Source organism: Cryptomeria japonica, chromosome 1, assembly GCF_030272615.1.
Source record: "Cryptomeria japonica chromosome 1, Sugi_1.0, whole genome shotgun sequence".
NCBI classification, from domain to species: domain Eukaryota; kingdom Viridiplantae; phylum Streptophyta; class Pinopsida; order Cupressales; family Cupressaceae; genus Cryptomeria; species Cryptomeria japonica.
Genome location: NC_081405.1, coordinates 257,692,757 through 257,716,664, shown reverse-complemented (window position 1 = coordinate 257,716,664; position 23,908 = coordinate 257,692,757).

Genomic DNA, 23,908 nt, shown 5'->3' with positions numbered 1-23,908 from the left:
TTCACCACATAGTGCTCCGGCTGTGTCATATAAATATCTTCCTCCAAATCACCATGAAGGAAAGCAGTTTTCACATCCATTTGTTCAACCTCTAAATCATAAGCAGTAGCAATAGAAAGCAAAAATCTAATAGACGTCATTTTTGCAACAGGAGAAAATATCTCACCGTAATCAACACCCTCAACTTGAGAGTAGCCTTTTGCAACTAACCTTGCTTTATACTTCTCAATGCTTCCATCTGAACCAATCTTTTTCTTGAACACCCATTTACAACCAACAGGTTTTCGTCCTTTAGGCAATGGTACAAGATCCCATGTATCATTCTTTTTCAAAGCTGCCATTTCTTCCTCCATAGCAATCTTCCAGGATTCTGCATCATTCATACCTAATGCCTCTTCTACAGATTTAGGTTCATCCACACTAGTATTCAGAGCAAAAATACATCTCCAATCATCAGGTGAATACCTTTCAGGTGGTTGTCTATGTCCTGTAGACCTTCGAACAAGATGAGTTGGAGGTTCTTCCTCCTCTTCTAAAGATTCAGAGCTAGACGAGCTCTCCTCAAATTCTTGCCTATCTAGGGGTCTCGATTCAACTCTTTGAGGTGTAGAAGGAAGTTGAATCACATCTTCCTTTTTAGTCTGTTCTGGCTGCAATGTAACAGAAGGAGACTTAATTTCTCTAAAAATAAAACTTCTACTGTGAATTACCTTTTGTGCAACAGGGTCCCAAAGCTTGTATCCTTTCACACCACAACTATACCCGATGAAGATACATTTCACAGCCTTGTTCTCCAACTTCGTTCGCTTCTCCTTTGGCACATGTGCATATGCCTCGCAACCAAAAACTCTAAGATGTCTCAATGAAGGCTTGTGACATGACCATGCTTCCATAGGCGTTTTATAAACAAGAGCTGATGTAGGAGACCTGTTAATCAGGTAGCAAGCAGTGGCAACAGTTTTAGCCCAAAACTTTTGTTCAAGACCAGCACCACTCAACATACTCCTAGCCTTTTCCATCAGTGTCCTATTCATTCTTTCTGTAACTCCATTCTGCTGTGGAGAATACGGAGTTGTCTTCTGCCTGTTAATTCCACAGTCTTTACAGAATCTATCAAAATCATTAGAGCAAAACTCACCGCCATTATCAGTTCTCAAACATTTTATTTTCTTTCCAGTCTGCAACTCAACCATTGCTTTAAATTCTTTAAAACGACTAAAAACTTCAGATTTACTCTTTAGAAAATAAACCCATGTCCTACTAAAATCATCAATAAATGAAACATAATATGTGGATTTTCCAATCGAAGAGACATCTACTGGACCAAACACATCAGAATGGATAAGATCCAAAACACCACAAGTTTTATGAGAACTCGAGTAAAACTGAACGCGGTTTTGTTTTCCATAAATGCAATGCTCACAGAAATCAAAGTCAAGGTTACAGTCATTCAAACCTTCAACAAGGATTTTATTTTTCAAGGTCCTTAGACCCTTTTCTCCAATGTGGCCAAGTCTCTGGTGCCATAACATAGTCTTCTCTGCAGGTAACTTTGCTTAAGACGAAAGAGCACCCTTAGGTACCCAAAAACCATTTCCATCTGCTGAAGGTGAAACCTTCAAATCTTCCAGTGAAGCATCCGTAGATTTACTTTTTACAGAAGTGCTATTACACTCAATAGTGTATGCTTCAAGCTTATACAAAGTGCCAAACCTGACACCTCTAGCAACTACCATAGCACCCTTAATCATCTTACATCCTGCTTTAGAAAAGACTACCTGCACACCTGCATCTATCAGTTTGCTCACAGATAACAGGTTTCGTTTTAATCCAGGGATATGCAGCACACCATTAATCTTTTTTATTCTACCATCAGAAAACCTGATTCTAACTTTACCTCGACCAACAATGTCTAGATGTGAATCATCACCCAAGTACACCTTACCTCCATTAAATCCTTCATATTCAGAAAACCAATCTCTATTGGAAGTCATATGAAAAGATGCACCTGAGTCAATTAGCCAGGCATCATTACCTGCATGAGTCACCAAAGCCGCAATAAATGCATCGCCATCTTCCTTGTCGGACTCAGAATCAGAATCGAACCTTTTCTTTTTCTTCTTCTTCTTTTCTTCTTTGCAGTCCTTACGGATGTGACCCGGTTTACCGCAATTCCAGCAAATGACTTTGGACTTTCAAGGAGATTTCGATCTCGCTTTGGATTTGGACTTGTCGCGCTTCTCATTCTTCTTGCCTTTCTCCTTAGGTCTTCCACGAACGGTTAGGGATTCCTTTGAACTGATGGATACCTTCCTTCGCATCTCTTCACCAAGTAGGGCACCCACCATGACTTCAGATTTCAAAACAACAGAAGTACTACCGATAGCCATAACAAGAGAATCCCATGAATCAGGCAAAGAACAAAGCAAGATCTGGCATTTCTCCTCCTCGTCTATCTTAACACCGACGGATACTAATTGAGCCACCAACATATTGAATGCTTCCAGGTGGTCTGCAATTCGTCCACCCTCTTCCATCTTCAAGGAATATAATTTCTTTCTTAAGAAAATTTGATTTAATAAAGATTTCACTTGATACATCTCACCAAGCTTAGTCCATAGCTTCTTTGCAGAGTTCTCTTCATGGACATTGATTAGAACAGAGTCTGCCAGGCACAGTCTGATTAGACCCTTGGCTTTTTGGTCCATAATATCATACTGAGCTGCCGCAGTAGGATCTGAGGGCCTTTGGACATTCGCATCAACAGCATCCCAAAGATCTCGATCTATTAGCAGATCTTCCATCTTCAGCTTCCACATCTCAAAATTACTTCCATTAAATTTCTCCACCTCTATTCTCCCTGACGAACTTGCCATCTGAATATTCCTGCAACAAGATCAAAAAGTGTCTTCTACACAAGCTCCCACTCAAATCTGGATTAGTTCAAAAAACCCAACTGCCCACAATTGAAACCAAAGGTGATCAGGCTCTGATACCACTTGTAAGGAAGTTAAGTAGCGGAAACAACTTCCTACACTAACCTTGAGAGGAGGGTAATGCAAAACTTTTTCAGATCATTACAACAGTTACAGAAAATAGAAATAGATATAATAGCAATCATACCACAACACAATGATTTACGTGGGGAAAACCCTTTCGGGAGAAAAACCCCACACTCCAAAAGCAGCTCAATATTTTATTCAGCAATCAAAACAGATTACAACATACTTGTAGAGCAAGCTCTTCGCAGGAGTAGCACTAATCAGAGATTCAGAGGCAACTCAATAGCCATAAGACTCTTACACACAACCTCTATCTCACACACCTCATAAATAGGAGATACAATACAAGAAACCGTCAAACGGTATTACAAAACCATGGGCTAAAACCACCCAATAAGGTGTAGCCGACCTTATCTCCCTTCTAGATGCCCTATGACATGTTAAAGCACACATCAACACATGTCGCTCTCTTTTACAGCTCATTTATGTATCCGATACAAATTATTTTTCCTATTTCAGGAGTACAAACTTCCGGAGGCCATAACTTGAGAACCGGGTGTCCGATTGACGAACCGTTTGAAGCGCCGGAAAGCTCGCGAAGTTCTCTATCACCTCGTAACCCGCTTCGTCGGTTACGGCAACTTTTCAGGGTGTTTCGGAGCCTCTAAAGTCCCCAAAATTAAGTTTAAACATTTTATTGCACCCCTCCAAGACGAAAACTTTAATATCTTCAAAACTAGCAGTGACCTTGCGACGCAACTTTACCGGAATGCTTATCTAGCCAACCAGAAGCTTCAGGGAGAGTTTCGCACCATTTCATGCTCAAATGAAAACTTACTATAAATAGTAATCTCGCATAAATGCAAGATTGAGACACCATTTTTCCCAACATAAAATCTGAGAGGAAATATATCAAGCAAGATCAATGGAGATAGGAAGAATGGAGATTCAAACCCTATTGGACATGTGATGGTATAATCTTTGTGATTTCATTTGATTTGCATTGTCTTAGGTAATCTTCATATGTTATGGTGGATCTTTGTTGTTGTTAGGCTAGGGTTTTGTGGTTGAATTCATTTGGTCTTTCAATATTATTGTTTCCATTTTCATCATAAACATTTTGGCACATCACGTGGGACATGGATTTTTGTTAGATCTGTGTTTTTGCACGTTTTTCTAACCCTATATTGTTGTTTTCTAAAACAATTTGGAGAATAACCTTGTACAGCTAGGGTTTTGGACACAAAATCAAGATCTTGGAGAGATTTGATCGGATCTCACAAAAAACTTGGAATTTTTGCACAAAATGTTTTTGGTAGGTTGAAGACAGTATCAAGAGCTCTCAATCCAAAATGCAGAATTTTTGGAGTATATTTTCATTTTCTATGAATTTTTTATGATTTTTTATAAAAAATTAATTTTGAGAGCAAATAAGCGAATTTTTCATATTTTCTTACATTTTTGGAAATATCTCATAATTATACACAAGATCTGTTCTTTGTGATTTTAATTTTGATGCAAAATATTTCCTAAAAAATCAGATCTTTAAAAATTAGGATTTTTCATTATTTTGATCAAATCTCACAAACAGCTTTGAATTGTGGCATCAAATTGTTTTTGCAGGTCAAAAACATTATCACAAGCACTCACTAAAAATTTCAAATTGTTTGGAGCATATGTGAAGTTTCTATGAATTTTTTATGTATTTTCAAAAAAAAAAATTGTGAGAGAAAATTAGCAAATTTTTCAGATTTTCTTACATTTTTGGAAATCTCATAGAATTAGACATAGGATCTGTTCTTTGTGATTTTAATTTTGATGCAAAATCAGTCCTAAAAAATTAGATCTTTGAAAATTAGTGTTTGCATTATTTTGCTCATATCTCACAACTTGCTGGGAAATTTTGCAGGAATTGTTTTATGCAGGTTTGGAAGGCCATCAGGAGTGTCCAGTAAATATTTTAGATTTTTTGGATCAATTTGGAATTTTATATGAATTTTTTATTATTTTTTCATTAAAAAATAATTTTTGGAGCAAATTAGCAATTTTTTTGGATTTTCTTAGATTTTTGGAAATTTACTGAAATTTTACAGGTGGTATTTTTTTATGATGAATCAAATCTTTGAATTGGTCAAAAAAATGCATTGTTGAGGGCCCCTATTTCACAAAGTCTTTTGGATCTAAAATTTACCTAACTTGTGTGCTTGCAGGAGGGGTATTATTGCAAAACTACTAACAAATCTTTGTTGCAAAATTTTGGCAAGTGTTTTTGATCTTTATTGTGTGCCTTGTTTTCATAGATTATCAAACACTTCAATTGATGCACTAAAATTGAACCAATGTCTTTTGTGTCTTGGGTAATAGGCTCTTTTTGTTTAATCTCTAGAGGGCCTGTCTCCCCATGTGGTCATTAGGACTACTAGTGAGGAGAGAACGACCCAAGTGGCAATGAGGAAAATCCATCCTCTTCCAAACCACTATAAAAAAAAATATCCATGGTGAAAGCCATGGGTAACGTGTGCTGATTAGTTCATACTGACACTATGTCGCCCCATAAACCCATTTGATCAAGTTTATTTGATCAGTTGTAGGGCGTAACCCCTACCGACTGGGAGCCTTCTGTATTTATAGAGCTGAAAGTGTTGCATGTATGGCCACATGAGCAGATGTTCTTACTAGTGCCTTTTTGTTTTAGAAATCCAAAATCCTTCTAGTTGTTGGGTCAGGAGGTCAGACCTCTAGAGCGACCCACACACATACAGTTCTTATTAGAGATACAAAGTTTGTCTCGAGGAGTTTTCATGGGGAGTAATACTTGGCTGCCCTAGAGAAGTGAGTGTCGAGGGTGGATCCAATGGGGTCAAGCATCTAAGTATCCACTCTGAATAGCGTAGCCTTGGGGGAAACCCCATGTGGGATCAACAACTATTGTCTTGGCTAGCCATAAGAATTGTGCTTGTCTTATTTTGAACAATCAAACACTCAAGACCAAACATGAAAACATTGTGTCTTTTGTGTCTTCAAGTATATGCAAAACATTTTTACATCAAACATCACACTTTTCTTTGAGTCATTTTGAGTCTAAACACTTACAAACATTAAGTCTTCATCAATATTGTGTCCTCTTGTCACCGAAAAATAGTCAAAAATTCAGATTGGGTCACAACAAACAACTTCAAAAATTGGAAAAATTTACAGTCCAACAAATAAGAGCAATCAGTTTCAGAATTCTTGAGCTTCCTAGGTTATTTCTCTAGGTTTCCATCTAGCATTCAACCTATTTCTAGGTCTCACAAAGTTCATCATTGCTTTACACCTTGCATTACATTCACATTTGTCTAAACTTGAGTCAAAAGGTCACTTTCTTGTCCTCATCCCGCTTTGTCAACACACTACATACAACAACATTTTGCTAAGTGGTCCCTCATCAAGGTCTATCACCTTTGGGTCTCATTTGGTCTTACTTAGAGTTAAGGTCAACTTACCTCATCAAGAGAAACTATCATCTCTTTGGAAGCCACACCTACTCTACTACATACATACTTGGTCTTACACGTTGGACATTGCAAGTACACTTCAGATTCATTTACATTCCATCCAACTCTTGGTCTTCCATACTCTTTCCATTTTCATCTAGTCTCACACATCTTGGTCAAGACCTAGTTCATGGTTGAAACCCATTCCCAAAAATCTAGGAGAGAAGCTAAAGAGGCTCAAGAGTCTGCAAACATGAGTTCCTATGAGTATGACAATGATGTATTTTTCAGTTCTGATCATACTACATTACTTGACATGGATGCCTATAGACCAAATGTTGAGAACATGGACAATACAAACAACAATGATACACATAACAATATGGACAACATTTCAGTACATTCAACAAAAGTGGAAGACTCCATTATGGATCCACGTTTCAATCGATTGGTTGAGGAAATAATGAGGAGAGATAGACAATATTTCTTACAAGTGATGCCACAAAGTGGATCCAAGATCCCTCATGATTTTGACATGTCTCGAATAATGGAAAATAGACCTTTTCAACAACCTCACCTTAACATGGATCAAAGGAGGCCTAATAGTGGAGGCATTAGAGGACCACATATGGTGCCTGAATCACCATCATCTTTGTTTCAAAAACCTGAGGTCCCATACACACATGGTCAAGCATATGATACTCACCTTTGTAGACCATTATGGAGGTCTTATGCAAAAAAAATACTCAATCACATACCAATGCTAAGGATCAACCACCAAAGCAATTGGATATCCAAAGGCATGATCAAAATTTTGACACAAGAAAACCCTGTGTCAAATTTGGGGGCAACACATTAGACCAAACTCATGACATGCCTATAGAGTATGGTATACATGGACAAAACATATATTCTGTTCCTCATCATGACTCTATACCAAGTAGTCCTTATACGCAACATCACTATAGACCTCCTCCATATGAACATGTGCATGGTCAATATCATCCATATATGCAGTATGCTCCTCCTCCACCTGGTGGTTCAGGCATGGGCTATGGTCCAAGAAGTCGGTCTCCACCTAAGAACAATTTGGAGCAGCAAATTAAGGACATACAAAAGAAAATGGAGGACATAAATACACCGAAGCCAACTTACACAATGAGAGACATATGTCCCTATCCATTTGACAAAAGCATTCCAATGCCTCCTTTTCCTACACATTTCGTGACACCTAAGTTCAATAAGTACGGAGGAAAAAGGGATCCTAAGGCACATATAAGACAATTTTTCACAGCTTGCATTGAGGTAGCAGCAGAAGAGACATATTTGATGAGATTATTCCCACAAAGCTTAGTTGATCAAGCTATGCAATGGTTCTCCCAACTCCCACCTAGAATTAAGTCAAGGGGTGACTTAGCAGAAGCATTTATCCAACATTTCCATACAACATAGAGACAGACATATCAATCACTACCTTGTACAACACCAAACAAAGGGATGGAGAGTCTTTTTCATCATTTTTACAAAGATGGAGGAATCTAGCTAGCAAATGCTCTTGTGAAATTCCACAAAAACAAATGGTAGAAATGTTCACTCAGAATGTTAACAAAGACATTGGTTATGACTTGAGAAAAGCTTGTTTGTCCACCTTCAAGGACGTCATTGAAAAAGGCTTAGTAACAGAGAAGGTCCTAATTGAACAAGGAGTAATTAAGATATTCAAAGAAAACAAAGAGGACTTTAAAGGAAAAGACAAACCAAGATTTTGGAATAAAAATAAGAACATAGTTAATGATGGTGTCGTTGATGCCAATACAGTACGACCCAAAATCATTTTTTCTGGATCAAGTTCTACAAATAACCAAGTGAATACTCAAACAACTTCAAAATCATGAAGTACACCCCATTAGGAGAACCACTCGAGTCAGCTTTCAACAAGCTAGTGGCAAACAAGATCATAACAATTCCTGACAATCCTCCATATGAGCCAAAGGTCAAACCAAATTGGTGGAATGATGATGAATACTATGAATATCACAAAAGCAAGGGCCACAAAATAGGAAATTGTCATCGACTGAAGAACATCGTATAAGATCTTATTGATAGAGGGGACATTGAGATTGAAGGAAACTCATCCAATCAAGAACATGAGATGTTTAATGAGCCATTCCCTAAACATGACAAGGGAAAAGCTAAATCCATAAATGAGTAGACCAACTATACCAGAGCATCCTATAACTATGATTCAATTGTTAATCACATTTCAGTGGACAATTATGTCTCTACCATTATCATAAAGGACAAAATGCTTGAAAATTCTACCCAAAGACCCAAGGTTGTCCTAAAAGGCATTGGATCTTCTTTTGAACCCACCTCTCAATGTAATGTTACAACTTGTCGAGGTAAATTCACTTTGCAAGGTGCTCCAGCTAAAACCATTGCTTCCTCATTAGCCAAACCTGAGTAGGACCTTGTAGAATAGTTAGGGAAGACACCCACAATTATCCCCATCCTTGAGATTTTACGCATATCCCCCACACATAAAGCCATTCTTGACAAAACTTTGAGAGACACTTCTGTCCCTACTGATCTGAACGTGGACCGGTTTCAAGCCATGGTGGGATACCTTTCTATTCCACACTCCCTTACATTTAGAAAAGCTGATGATGCTTCCATGAGCCAACCACATAATGCATATTTACACATTGAAGCCTTCCTACACAAACACCGAATAAAATGAGTTCTGATGGATGGAGGAGCTGGTCTCAACATTTGTACATTGAGCACTATTAAACAATTGGGATATTCTGAAAAGGCTATAAATGCTACAAACAAAATTACCATCAAGCCATATGATGATGAAGAGCATTCATCCAAAGGCACAGTCACTTTACCTCTCAGAGTTGGACCAGTTACAAAGGATGTGGTTTGTCAAGTCCTTGATCTAGATCTCACATACAACATACTCTTGGGATGCCCATGGATTCATGAAATGAGAGCTATTCCTTCTACATATCATCGATGTATCAAGTTTCCACACAATGGAGTTGAAGTGACCATTAATGGTGATCCTAACCCATTCATATATTACAACAATTTGCAACCTATGTCAGAAACAACAATCCCAGTCAATCGAGAGGTTGTTCCTTCTTCAGCATATGTTGATCCAGAATCCTTAAAATCTTCTACATCCAAACAAGTAGAGATCAAAGAAAAATTCAAGGTTAAAGACATGGGATGTGGTGAGTATATCTTTCATGTTGATCAACTCCCACTATCTTCTAAAACATTTAGTCGACATGAACAACATACAAACAATTTGCAATATCAAGGAATTGGGGGTGAACCACCTAGTGTTGTGGCTACTAAGTCTGAATACAAATCTCCTATAGTGGTGTAAGCAACTCTTGATGTCAATAGTCCTAAGAGTGGTTCCAGCAAAGAATCTATTGAGCATGTTGCCAACCCTCTTGAGAACTCACATAGCCTTACCATTTCATCCACACATTCCATTTCCAGTCCTCTCCCAAACTTGGATCAACAAGAATCACAAAAGCCCTTACTAATTGGGGATAAAAAATCAAGCTTTGAAAAGAAAAATCTAAAAGTCAATAATAAAGAAAAATCCTTCAGTCCAAATCAAAATCAAAAGCTATTGGACTCTGTGAAAATCAAAGTTAAGGATAAAAATCCTATGAATAAAAAAGAGCAAGAGATGATCTCCCCTAATACCAAAATAACTGGGGGCAAAAGCTCTAAAATTTTAAGTCAAAAAGCATACTTGTTGATCCTAAGTCACCATCATGCTATACTACTTTCACTTCTTTTTGCAATCACAAGCCTTCATAACTTAACCACTTGTTCCACACAACCATCCCCTTTGGCGATACATCATGGACCTTTAATGGAGCTTCCTCGAGGGACTTTGTTGTCAGGGATGCCCAAACTTCTTTAGGTGACAGGCATATGGGCTTGTGTAGTCCACACGCTAGTAATTTTGTCTCTGTTCCTTTATCAAGGAAGAAAATCACTCAAGCTACACATCATTCAGACAAGGAATGTTGCATTTACAATCATAAGGTTAAGCCTCACATATTTAAGGTTCGTGACTTAGTTCTCAAAGAAAATCCCAAAAATCAGCAAGACAGAGAGAAGAAGGGCAAGTTCGAACCAAATTGGCTTGGTCCTTACATCATTACAATAGCCTATGGATCTGGTGCATATCAGATTTCAACTCCAGATGGTGAACCTTTGGAGGATCCTATCAACAACATGCACTTTCGCAGGTTTTACACATAACTCTTCAGAATATCCTAATTCAAAAATACAAAAAAAATCAAAAAAATTCAAAATACAAAAAAATCAAAAAATTCAAAATACAAAAAAATAAATAAATCAAAATACAAAAAAAAATCATAAAAAAAAAAATCGTTACTTGGTGAAAACCTAGCAAACAGGCGCCTTATGACACAAAAAAATTGAAAAAATAAAAAAAGTAAAGAAAAACATTTTTCGTCCAATGGTGAAAACCACTTTGGTGGTGCCCTAAGCAAGTAACATGGTAAAAAATGGGTCACCAACATCATGCGTAGAGACATTGCTCCTCACTCCTTCATGATTCACTTTCATCCTTTCACTTTGCACACACTCATAGCCTATCCATCCACAATAAACTTACCCATTCTCATCATGGCTTTTCATTGATCTACCTAAGATTGGTTAGCCATTCATAATAAACCTCCATTTTTCACCCCTTTCCATCCATAATAAATCAGCTCCTATTTGTGGCTAAGGCAAATCCTACATCTAGTGATGGGTGTGGAACTAAGAGCATCACATGTTCTGAGGAGTACAATTTCTTCCAATTTTCTTCAGTCTATCCGCGCACAATCCACAATAAAGCAACATTTGCATCGCCAATCCACAATAAAGCAACATTTGCATTGCCATATCCACAATAAAGTTCCGTCTTCTCCCCAATAAAGTATCAGTTGCATGGATTCAGTCAATTTTAGATGAGACACAACAACAGTAATGGGCTTTAACAAATCAAATCTTTTAGCAGACTCAAACAACATTATGGTTCAGTGCTATCTATCCTTTTGTGAAAGTAAACATTGTAACCACAATAAAATAAGACTTATACAAGTGACAAGAGACACTAAACTTGAGGACTCCAGTGGATGTTGGTGTTGAGTCTTGGTTTTCTTTTGATTTTATCTTTTTGGTGACATGTCTTTTAGCTTTTCCGAGATGTCTATGACTAGAGATTTTATCTCCAGGATCTCTTTGACTAGAAAGGCAAGGATGGGGTATCGTCACCTATTTTTCTTTGCTATCTGTGGATTGTCTCTTAGTAATGCTATGACTTGTCCAAGGATATGAGGACACTCTGAGTGTAGTATGAACTAGGGCATTCCTTGTTTGCAATTGTCTTATCTCCATGCAAATGGGTACAATGACTTTCTAGGTCGAGCATATACCAGGATTGTCATAACCTACTTGCCATAATAAATATCAATGATGATAACGCATAAGAAGATCTTTTCACTTTCATATCTTCTATCTTACATCCCCCTTTTTTGATTGACCTCCATCGTCCTTCTCGAGTTCATGTAGCTTGCTATCACATGACTGAGTATAATGACACACCAAAAACATTTGTATTTCATATTAGTTGCACCTGCATTACCACATATTCGTATTTCATACATACATATAGATATCACAATTGCATCATATCCTACACACAACACATGTTAGCACATTCTACATTCTCATCATATTCATTTGCATTTCATACATTCACATTCACATATGTATAACATATAAAACATAAAAGAACTAAAATATTGCATTTCATCATGTACATATTTGCATCCATATCATAAGCATCATATAGAAACAAGCATCACATAGAAGCATCACATAGGTACACATACATATAGCTGCCACAAAGATGAATCATCTCATATATATATATCAAAATCATAAGTGTCATGATACAATGATGTCAAATTCATATGGCTACAATCACCCGAAGGTGACATTATACAAAATGGTACAAAACTGATACATAGGGAGCCCTCTAAGGCTATGATGAACTCCCTCCCTCGGAGCCGCCTGGCCTCGATGGAGTCTGAGCCCTAGAAGGACCCACCCCAGGATCATCTCTCTTGCCCCCTCTATCTGGTGGTGGTGGAGGACCCATGACCCCACCGCTAGATGTCTGTCTCCTGTCTCTCCCTCTAGAGGTCATTGTAGTCCACGATGGTCTTTGGAAGCTCCTAGCCTTTGATTAGGTGGTACCACTTCATAGTACAGGTCTCACCAGTAGGCTATCTTCTCTCTTGCCCACATAACATAGGCATATCCGGCTCCTGTGTCCTCTGTCATTTGCCTCCCTGCCCTCAGTGTTGTCTCAGCCTCTATATAACACTGAATAGCCTGATCCCTCTCCCGCTCAGTATCCCTCAGCTGTCTCCTAAGCCTAGCTGTCTCCCTCTCTAGAGTCCTCCCCCATCCCACTGCCAACCCTCGTGTCACTCTGTCCGGACAGAGGAATCCACTGATCACTCCTACCAACACTATTGGTAGTGCTAATTATGTCCATGTCATGGTATCCCAATCCACGTGTCCAACCCTCATCTCCAATCCTAGATCCTGGAACACTCATCTCAGTGCATCCTTGTCTCTGTCTCAATCGTAAGGAACTAACTCCCCATCGATCGGTATCTATAGTATCCTATACACATCCTCTAAGGTGACTGTCATCTCACCCATCGAAAAATGAAACGTGCAAGTCTCTGAGTACCATCTCTCAGATAATGCAGTCAACAACCCCATGTTCACCTAAAACTCAGGCACATACAGAATATGTTGCAAGCCCATAGCCTCAACTGCTGCTCTATCCTCAAATTTCAGCTTTGGTCATAAACTCTGAGTCGATGGGAATATCTCTCGTGACTCTAGCATAGGTAGGTCCTCCTGTAGTCACGCAAATCAAATGTGTCAATCCTAGTGGTACTCCCTATTCATCATAAAGTGCTACTTTTTATCCTAGTGGTACTCCCTATTCATCACAAAGTATTGCTTTCTATCCTAGTGGCATTCCCTATTCATCATAAAGCGCTCCTCTTTTTAGTACTCCCTGTTCATCACAAAGTACTTCTTTTTATCCTAGTAGCATTCCCTGTTCATCACAAAGTGTTGCTTTGATCCTATCTTTTAGGGAACCTAGTTGAGTGTATCCTCTTGAGTGGCTTATCTAATTGACAACGTATGTTCTATCATAGAATTGTCAATTTTAGCCTAATCTAATTGGCAACGTATGTTCTATCACACAATTGTCTATTTTTGGTACTCCCTGTTCATCACAAAGTGCCTTGATCTATCCTATCTTAGGGCCTTTGCTTGAGTGTATCCTCTTGAGTAGTTTCCTAATTGGCAACATATGTTTTATCACATAATTGTCAATCCTATCCCTACCCAGTCTTCCCTAGAGGACCTGCTTGAGTGTATCCTCTCAGCAACTTATCCAATCGACATCATATGTTTATCATAGAACTCTTGATTCGACCTTGAAGACATAAATGTGCATTCATAGATGTGCCTGGCACAAACATAGATGCACCTAGCCAACCTAGACACACCTTAGTGTTTCCCCACCCCGCTTGACACTTTCTAAAGTGTATTTATTACATTACCTAGCATGCATTTATGAAAACAATTAATGCAACAACAATGTACAAGGAGGTTTTGTGGTACTTACCGGCTCTCCTGCATCTGCTGGCCTCTGATATCGGCGAATGTGATTGAATCTGTGCACCAATGCCATCGTTGCTGACTATTGACTGCTCTCTGCTCTCTCTGCACTCTGATCTCTTAGATGTGTAGATGAAAATGAGGATGTTTTCCCTCATAGTATATCTTATAGACTACCCTAGCCCTAGTCTCTCGAGTCATTCTTCTTTATCCTGTAACTCTGTCACTCTATCCTATCCAATCAGTCCATTCTAGCTTTTCTTTCTTATCGAGAGATTGTCTATAATCTTTTCAAACATATTCATCCAATCTCTCGAGGGGGCATATCATTCCCATCTTGGGGCAACGTTGTATCATTTTATCTTATCTTCTTTGAAACAACGTGACAAGCTGCATTGTCTCAAAGAGGGGCAAAATGTGGACACCTAAAATTGTCCTGTCTAATTAAATAAATATCTTTATTTATTTAATTATTTTAGCCTAATTCTTCTATTATTTAAATAAATCTTTATTTTTTTATTTAATTCATTTATCCTCTTCTAGCCTTATTTCTCATTTAAATAAATACTTTTATTTATTTAAATTATCCTTTTTCTAAATTAAATAAATACTTTTATTTATTTAATTGATCCCACTTCTTCTATTAATTAAATGAATCTTTATTTATTTAATTAATTCATTAACCTTTTCCACCTATGACACATGTCATTCATCTCTTAATTCCTACATTACCTACCCTCTCATTATTTTCTTATTTTCTCTACCTACCTTCTAATCCTAGCCAACCATTTATCTTTTACACCTCTCAATCTTATCCCTCCATTTCTTATAGTGTCTTCTATATAAGGAGATGCTTCCTTCATTATCAACCCTAATCTAATCATCTATGCATTCTAATCAGCCATTCAACCTCGACAACTATAGCATTCAAAATTTCAAATGCAATCAAGCTTACTTGAAACCACATTTCTGTTCTTTGTTGAGCTCTTGTGGACACAAAATCTGAGAGCAAATATATCAAGCAAGATCAATGGAGATAGGAAGAATGGAGATTCAAACCCTATTGGACATGTTATGGTATAATCTTTGTGATTTCATTTGATTTGCATTGTCTTAGGTAATCTTCATATGTTATGGTGGATCTTTGTTGTTGTTAGGCTAGGGTTTTGTGGTTGAATTCATTTAGTCTTTCAATATTGTTGTTTCCATTTTCATCATAAACACTAATCATTTTTATAGATTATTCTAGAAGATATATAGAACTTGATGGGAAAATCCTTATGCTCAATCAACATGTATGTTATATCATTAAGTAATTTCAAAATACTCGTAAAATCAAGCTTCCACATTCAAGTAAGTATACTTTGTGAACCTACCTTGAGCCTAGTTTGAAAAGCAGGTGTACAACCATTTATATTATTTCACATTAAACAAGGACAAATTTGAGATAGATTTTTTTTGAAATAAATGATAACTAAAAATGTCCCTGTTAGTGAAAAACTATGATCAAATAACTTTAAATATTCTATTTGTATAGATAAATACTAATCAACAATGATTCTCAAAATTAATTTTAAATTTTCCAAATCAAATTCACATTAAGTAGCTAATTGGTAATTCATAAACCTTTTAGTAAATTACATCATCAACTTATAAAATTTTCTTTATAATATCTTGAAATTAATAAAATAAATATTTAAAATTATACATTATTTTAAATATCATGCATAGACTTGTATAAACAACTCCTATAAGTCTTATAAGAAGATCTTCTATTTCATTGTCATATTGCTTTAATCTCCATACTCCTCATTTAAAATGAAAGGCTTGTCCTTGTATGAAAGGTTAAGGAGGGAAAAATGAGTCACAACCCTTCACATATAACGCATTGTGTTTCAAATATTTCAACTACTCTTAACACATGAATTTTGTGTTGAAGACATCATTTGTGTTCCATTCACAATATTGCATGGAAGTAAAACATTATGCATGAGCTGCCAGTGAAATACCTTTTGTAATTTTTGAATTGCCAAAAAAATGAATTCACCAAGCTTTGCAAATATTCGCTGATATGGCAAAGCAAATTGAAGAAAAACAACTTTGAAACCGAATCAGAGGTTGATGTGGCAAAAGATCAACCAAACCACTGCATATTGAAGGCAAAAATAGAGGTTGATTTGCAAAAATGAAGCCAATTTAAACTCAAATCTCCATTGATTTGCAAATCGAATGTGATTATACACAGATCCACTAAGGCATCTTGACAAGTAGCAATAATAATTGATAAATTAAGATTAATATTAATCATCAATAATAGGCAACGATTTGTAATGCTAAGTATCAATGGAAGATAACGATTACATAAGCAAACTAATCACCAACCCCAAATAACCCAAAATACACGATCTGATTTGATTAGTAAACTCTTTGTTATGAAGAAGGTCAATTAAAAAGAGATGTGTCTTATCGAACACAAATGGTTGCCATTTTTTCGGTTTGTAAGGTATGAGAGGAAGATCTAACAAATTCCATCAATCATCGATTTGGAATATATCTCTTTTATTTATCCCATTGTGGATCTTCTCCTTATTGTGTGATTGCCCACTGGCATTTTTGGTTTCATACATTTAAAGATCATATCAAAGATGACACTCTTAGTTGCAAGCACATAACTTTATATCTGGAACAACAATGTATCACTGTAGAGTGATATGAATATCTACAATTTGCATATTCATGTTGGTGGATCAGATAGAGCAACCTTCTAAATTTATAGCTATCTTCATAGGGAGGATCATTCCATAGTTAACATCATCATAAATTAGGAAGACCACACATCTCTATATACATATATATGTATATTATTAAGATTGTAATATCCTAACTTTGCATGATCCCTAAGATCGTATCAGATACAATATTATTTTGTTATCCAATCTTTATCCTTCATCAATATAGGTGAAAGCAAAAGTTTATTAGCATATTGTTGCACCTAGCTCAATATATATCTATAAGAAATTTTAAAAAAGTTAAGACTATACGATGCATGAATCTTCTCTCTTTCCATCACATTCCCGATTAGATCAAATTTTAAACTTTTTGAAATTGATTGCCCCAATTGCAGTGAGACATCTTTTCTTTTGATGTTTCCCTATATACATTGTCTTTAAGTTTACTGGAGTATTTGATTCCAAGTGAATTATCCCTTCATGGGAGTTAAAGGTAAGTATCAGAAGTATCATAATGCAACTGAGTGTAATGCTAAGTGAAATTCTTAGATTTTTTAAAAAAAATTTCTACATCACATCTGACTATCTAATTAAAGAATTTTAGTCTTAAAAAAAAAAGAAGAATGATCAATAATGATTTTTTAAGAGTTTATGACGGATCATTATATAACCATTTTTAACTTCATAAAGGATGATATCTTTGTAGTGATTTTAAGATTATGGAGTATAGTCTACATTATTCTTATTGATATGGGATTAACTTGATAACAACTCTAAATATGATAGTTTCAACCTCACTTCAATAATGTCTTGGTCTCTTCTAACATTTCTAGTTTTTTTATAAATAAAAGATATTGAATTAGGTCTATCAAAATAATGATATATTAAAATCTACACCTCTTTTTAAGCATGATACATGGGCATGATAATATCTAGAAGCAAACCATATGCTTGAGGTCTCTTTGTCATTTTAATTGGCATGAAATTATTATGAGAATATTTTAAACTAAATTTTCATAGGGTAATTTTTGGTATCCATTGTCATTATAATGAAATTTGTCTGTTTATGACATTTCCCATTTACTTTCAATATTTTAAAAATAAAATAAAAAATCAAGTCTTCATATATATTTAAGACCCATGGAATGAATTTTGAATCTTTAATCAACTAACTTTACTTCAATGTGTCACATGCCTTTCAAGTGGCCCTTCGAAATTACTTATTATTAACTATATTAGTGCTTATGTTGCATTTAAAATGTCACATACGAACTAGTAGGAATAAAGGGAAGGAACATCATGAATTATCTTAAATTATTTTTTTTGTATTTGATGAAGGATATGCATTATATTAACATTAAGGATATTCCTACTTGTACTATGTTTGATGTACGAATGATTTACTATCAAATTATCACAATGATCATCTATAGATAGAGGATAAAATATTTACCTATGAAATATAAAGGTTGTTAAATATGCATAAGTAAATTTAAAAATTTATTATTAGCATCCTTTTTTGGAGATCCAAGTGATTTGTTATTTTATTCTACATTTGATCCATTTTTTTTCAATCATACTATTTATAATGAGTGACTATTGCCCTTATAAACTATCTGGGGAGCAAACCTAGAAAGGATAGCTCACCCGTTGCCTAATTTTTTTATGGATCATTACTATATGTAGTATTATGTCTATTTTTTAAACAAGACAACTAATTATTCATGCTTATTCTCATGAAAATATATGTTGATTTCCTTGCATTGGATTATATTCTAAATTTATGAGGATTATTATATGATCATTGGCTCATGACAATAAAATAATATTATGTTCTTTCTTTGCACCAAAAATGAAGTTGATTACTATGTTAATAACTATATTGTTTCTTTTATGGCGAGGTTATACCTTCAAAACATATGGTGCAAGTGCTATTACATGGATGGTGCAATACTTTAATAAGAAGACTATCTTCTATGTGTCTTTGAATCAAATGGACAAAATATGAATGTAGCTCTTGAAGAATCAATATGGCCTTGAATATTTATGGAAGATTTTCATTTGGACACATATTAAAGTACCATAATACTTGAAGTTACTTTACTCTTTCTATAGAATATCATTTCTAAAGATCAAAATGAACATTGAAGATCATGGGCACATCACTCAAGTGAAAGCATTCTATAATAACGACACCTTGAAGATCATGGGCATGTCACTCAAGTGAAATCATTCTATAATAAAGACACTTTGAAGATCATGGGCACATACTATATATTGTAATTTTAGCCATAACTTTGAAATCCTCTATGCAATGATTGGCTTTGAGGTGATGCCATTAAGGGGAAGTGTACAAGACACCACCTAGTGGCTAAATCCTAGATTTAAGACCTAATAGGCATAATACCTTTAGGCATTATATGCTCCAAATTCAAATAATTCTTGGCCTTAGGTGATGTCATTGAGGAGGAGTGTGCATGTCAATGACACCACCTAGTGGGTAAATCCTTTATTTTTAAGTCCTATGGGCAGATGTTTTTAAGTCCTATGGGCATATTGTAAATTCTTCTCCTTGTAAATCTTCCACTTGTAAAAGCATTGTATTAAGACCTATAGGAACTATGTAATGAACCTAGGGAGAGGCTAATTTGAGGGGACCACGGCTCCAATATAATTTTTTAAGACCTCACAACATGATTTTTAAAACACTGGGATTATAAATTATGACAAGATGACTTTCATGTAGTTCGGAATGCATGATCTTCATGTTTGCATATATCTGTGTCCCTATTTATCATTGTCAAAGAAGACCTATGTTACTGGGGTACTTCATTTTTTCTTTTATGGAAATTGACGTGTGATCCCCTATTAAGAATAAGGGGGAGTGTTAGAACATAATGTTATTAGGGATCACATCCTTATAACATTTATATATAATGTTCTAATATAAGGTTATAAAACCTTATATATTATATGCTTTATAAGAATACCCCATTTGAAATAATTATAATTTAATAATTATTAGATTATTAATTATTTATGAGTGGGGGTTATTGAAAAGGTGTGAATAGTGAAGTCACCCTTCCTCCTATATTTAAGGAGGTTCTCTCTCATTTGAGAGGTGTGTAAATTTGGAGATTTATGGTGAGTTGTATCACTATGCATATGAGGTATTATTGGCCATGTGGAAGTATTGGAGGAGTGTCCCTAGGTTCATGTCTATTTTATGATAGACTATATTTGTAAGTGTTTTAATTAAATGATGCTTTATGGGGTTTTTTACCCAAAAGGGTTTTCCCCATGTATATCTTGTGTAATGTGTTTATTTATGCATGTATGATTCTAATTTCATTTATTTTATATCTTGTTTATAATGATTAGTATCCTAAGATCCTAATTTCTAACACTACTCCTCAAGGGGAGCAACTTAGATGAGATTTATAGAGATGTTGAAGACAACAACAATATATATGATGATCGGTGATGCATATGCACCTTTGGAATTACTGTCAAAGGGGGAGAAGAATTGTAATAGACATAGGAGAAGAACTGTAACAGAAGGGGGGAGAAGAAATGAAATTTTAGTTCTAGGTGGAGAAGAGAAGAACTGGTAGAAGAGTGAAGTGTAGCAGAGAACTTATAGATCTGAGGAACATGATTTCAATTGAATATGTAGGTGTTTATGTTGGTGTTGCCATTAATGCCAAAGGGGTATAATGTTGGCATGAATGGCATGACTGATGCTGATGAAGAATGATGACTGAACTAGTAGACTGTTTGTGATGACTTTGTGATGAAGAGATTGAGATTGCATGATTGGATGACTATGATCAATTATTTGTTTTGTCATTGATGGAAACTAATGTTTACTACATTGTATTTTGTCATCTAAGTCTTTTTTGGTATTCTGAAAATGCCTTACCGATATTGAGGGCACAAAACTGAGAATTAGGACCTTAATTGGTATATGAGAAAATGTTTTGATTGATTCTGGAGATTGGTGATGATTGAAGTGTTGCGGTTTGGAATGTGAGTTTGTATCATTGTAATTTGTATTTGACCAAAGCCACGTCATGTTTTGGTTACTGGAAGTCATGTTTATGATTTTTGTTGTATTTTTTTAGGGTTTAAGGACCGGTAAATAATTCTCTTAACCGGCAATAATTTTTGGTTTGGTGGTGATCTTCATTAAGTTCAAATGTTGGTGATGACGTGGCTGGAACCGCGTGAAGTGTTTGAATTATGTTTTGGAATGACCAAGATGGAATTTCTTGGGAATGTGCAAAGTGCTTAGCAGAATGAGCTAAGGGTTTGACTTTGTATCAGATCGAGTTGTTGTGATGAGTTACGATCACTCAATGGTTGATATTTATTTGTAATTTATTGTAATGATCCATATGATGATTTGTAATTTGTAAAGATCTATGATGATCTATGTTGTAAGTCTTAGGGTTTTGTAACCGACTAAGTTGGAAAGGTTATTTATGTCGGTACAGTTTTTTGTTATGTCGCTAGTTTTGAAAAGAGTGTGAAGCCGAACTAGAGTGTGAGAGATCTACCAGAGTGTTGTAGATTTAGAGTAGAAATTGGATCTGATCAAGAAAGCAGTTAAGTGCTATACCCAAATCATTCACTGTTGTTTCATAATAGTTGCAGCAGCTAAATCTCTTTACCAGGTAGGTCCTAATAGGCCTTACATTGTAAATCCCTTAACTAGGTAGCTCAAAATCAAAATGTTAAATCCTCTTGCGAGGTTGATCCTAATAGGTCAAAGCTCCCAAAAGGGTTAACCATCTAAATCCCTTAATCAAGTGATTCCTAACAAGGCATCATTGTGTTGTCCTCGATTTCAGCAAGACCAAAATCATGAGGCAACCCTATGAAAATGGTCTATTTCGTACCTTACGACCTCCGGGAGAGCTTGATCGACTCCATCGGTTAGCTCATTTAGCTTTTCACTTTTCACTTTTATTGTTTTCTAAGTTTATAAGATTTGCAGTTTTTCTTGCAGGTCAGACTTTAAAGTCTAAACAATAGGGTTCCTTCTTTCCAAAGGGAATTACATATCAGAATTTAAAGTCTGATGTGCAAAGGTTTGGTTTTCCCCTGTAGATCAAACTTTAAAGTCCGACCTGCAGGTAATCCTTCCCCTACAGTTTGGACTTTAAAGTCCGATCTACAAGGTGTTTGGTCAAAAGTTGCATGTCGGACTTTAAAGTCTGACTTGCAAGGGTTTTAGTCCTGTCGAACTTTAAAGTATGACATGTACTACACAATTAGCAATTAATGGTCGCATTTATTACTAAATTTGTAGATTATTTATTAATTTTTGGAGATCATTTCTTCAATCCTGTTTTGTGAATTCTCCTCTACACGTGCCCTCTTCCTGCCTCCTCCGATTTTGCTTGTCGTCCTTACGGATTTGTTGGATATCCATCATATTTTCATCTATCATGGTGGATTGAGGTAGGCATTTTGTTTTATTTTTATACATTTTGGGTTTTTCCCCTTGCATCATATTCTCTTTTCTTCTCTATCTCCGCCATTTTCCTTTGGGTTTTCTATTTATTAGAGGCACATCGGACATTAAAATCCGATTGTTCTTGAAACCTTCCTGTCAAGGCTAATGAGAGGAGATCTATTTTTTTTTCTCTCTTCCCTTGCTTGTATGATGGGTTTTGAAAACCTGATCTACAGGTTAATGAACAAAGATCTCTCCGCATATTGGATTTTAAAGACCAATATGCAGGAGGATAAACCTCACATATTGGACTTTAAAGTTCAATAAAAGAGGAGATTATCTGATTGACATGTTATTCTTTAAAACTCGACATGTCAATCGGTTACCCTTCCCTAGCACATCGGACTTTAAAGTCCGATGTGCTAGTAATCTTTCCTAAACTTGCACATCGGACTTTAAAGTCCGATATGAAAACAAAATGCTTTATCTTTGCACAACAGACTTTAAAGTTCGATGTGCAAATTTTGACTCCTAAGGTGCAGGTCGGACTTTTTTGCCCAACCTACTAGTTTTTGACAATTTTGCTCCCAAGTCTGTTCTTAGTCTGATTTTTTGATCCAGTTAATGCAGTTTGGTTTAAATAATGATGATAACTATAAAAGAAGCTAATCCTCAGTGTTGAATGTAGTCATTTGCAAATGTCAAGGCCCCCTCACGATAAATCAGAGCCTTCTTCGAGTCAGTTGGAATCTTCATCAAGTAAATCATCAGCAAGGAAAATGAAGTACAAGTATGATAAATACTTGAATATGTACCCGGAGAGCTTGGTGGATTCAAATATTAAGGAGATCAAAGATATGGAAATTGGTCATGTTAGTATGCAAGATTTTATTGATTGGGCTGAGAAATCTCCTTCCTGCCTAACAAACTTGATCAAATTGGAGTTGCATAAATATGCTTCCTTCCTAGTCGCACCTTATGGTCCAGATTTTGTACTTGTCATGGCAGATCACTCTGATCCAAATACAAGACAGGTTAGGGATGCTGATCAAAATGTGGTCATGACTTTGGATAGTGTTTTCTTCAACAATGTTTTCAAAGGACCTCCAGTTGAAGAAGTAGTCGACATTTCTCAAGAAAGTGCTCAAGAGTACTATGAGAAAAATTAGGACAAATGCAAGAAAGTGATCAAAATAGTGTATCTCTCTACTGCTAGAAATTCCACCACCTCACAATGGCCTAAGTATTTTCACAGAAGTGGCTTCAATGAAGAGTACAATGATATGGTCACTATGCTAGCAAGGGTGAAGAGTTAAAAAGATTCTCACTACTTCCAAACCTGGATGTACTATTACATGAATATAATCAGGAAAGGGGAAACAAGGATTTATTGGGGTGAACAAATCAGTGATGCACTCTGTACACAGCTGAAAGAGGTCAAGGTAACATTGAAATTTAATATGGCCTCTTGCCTAG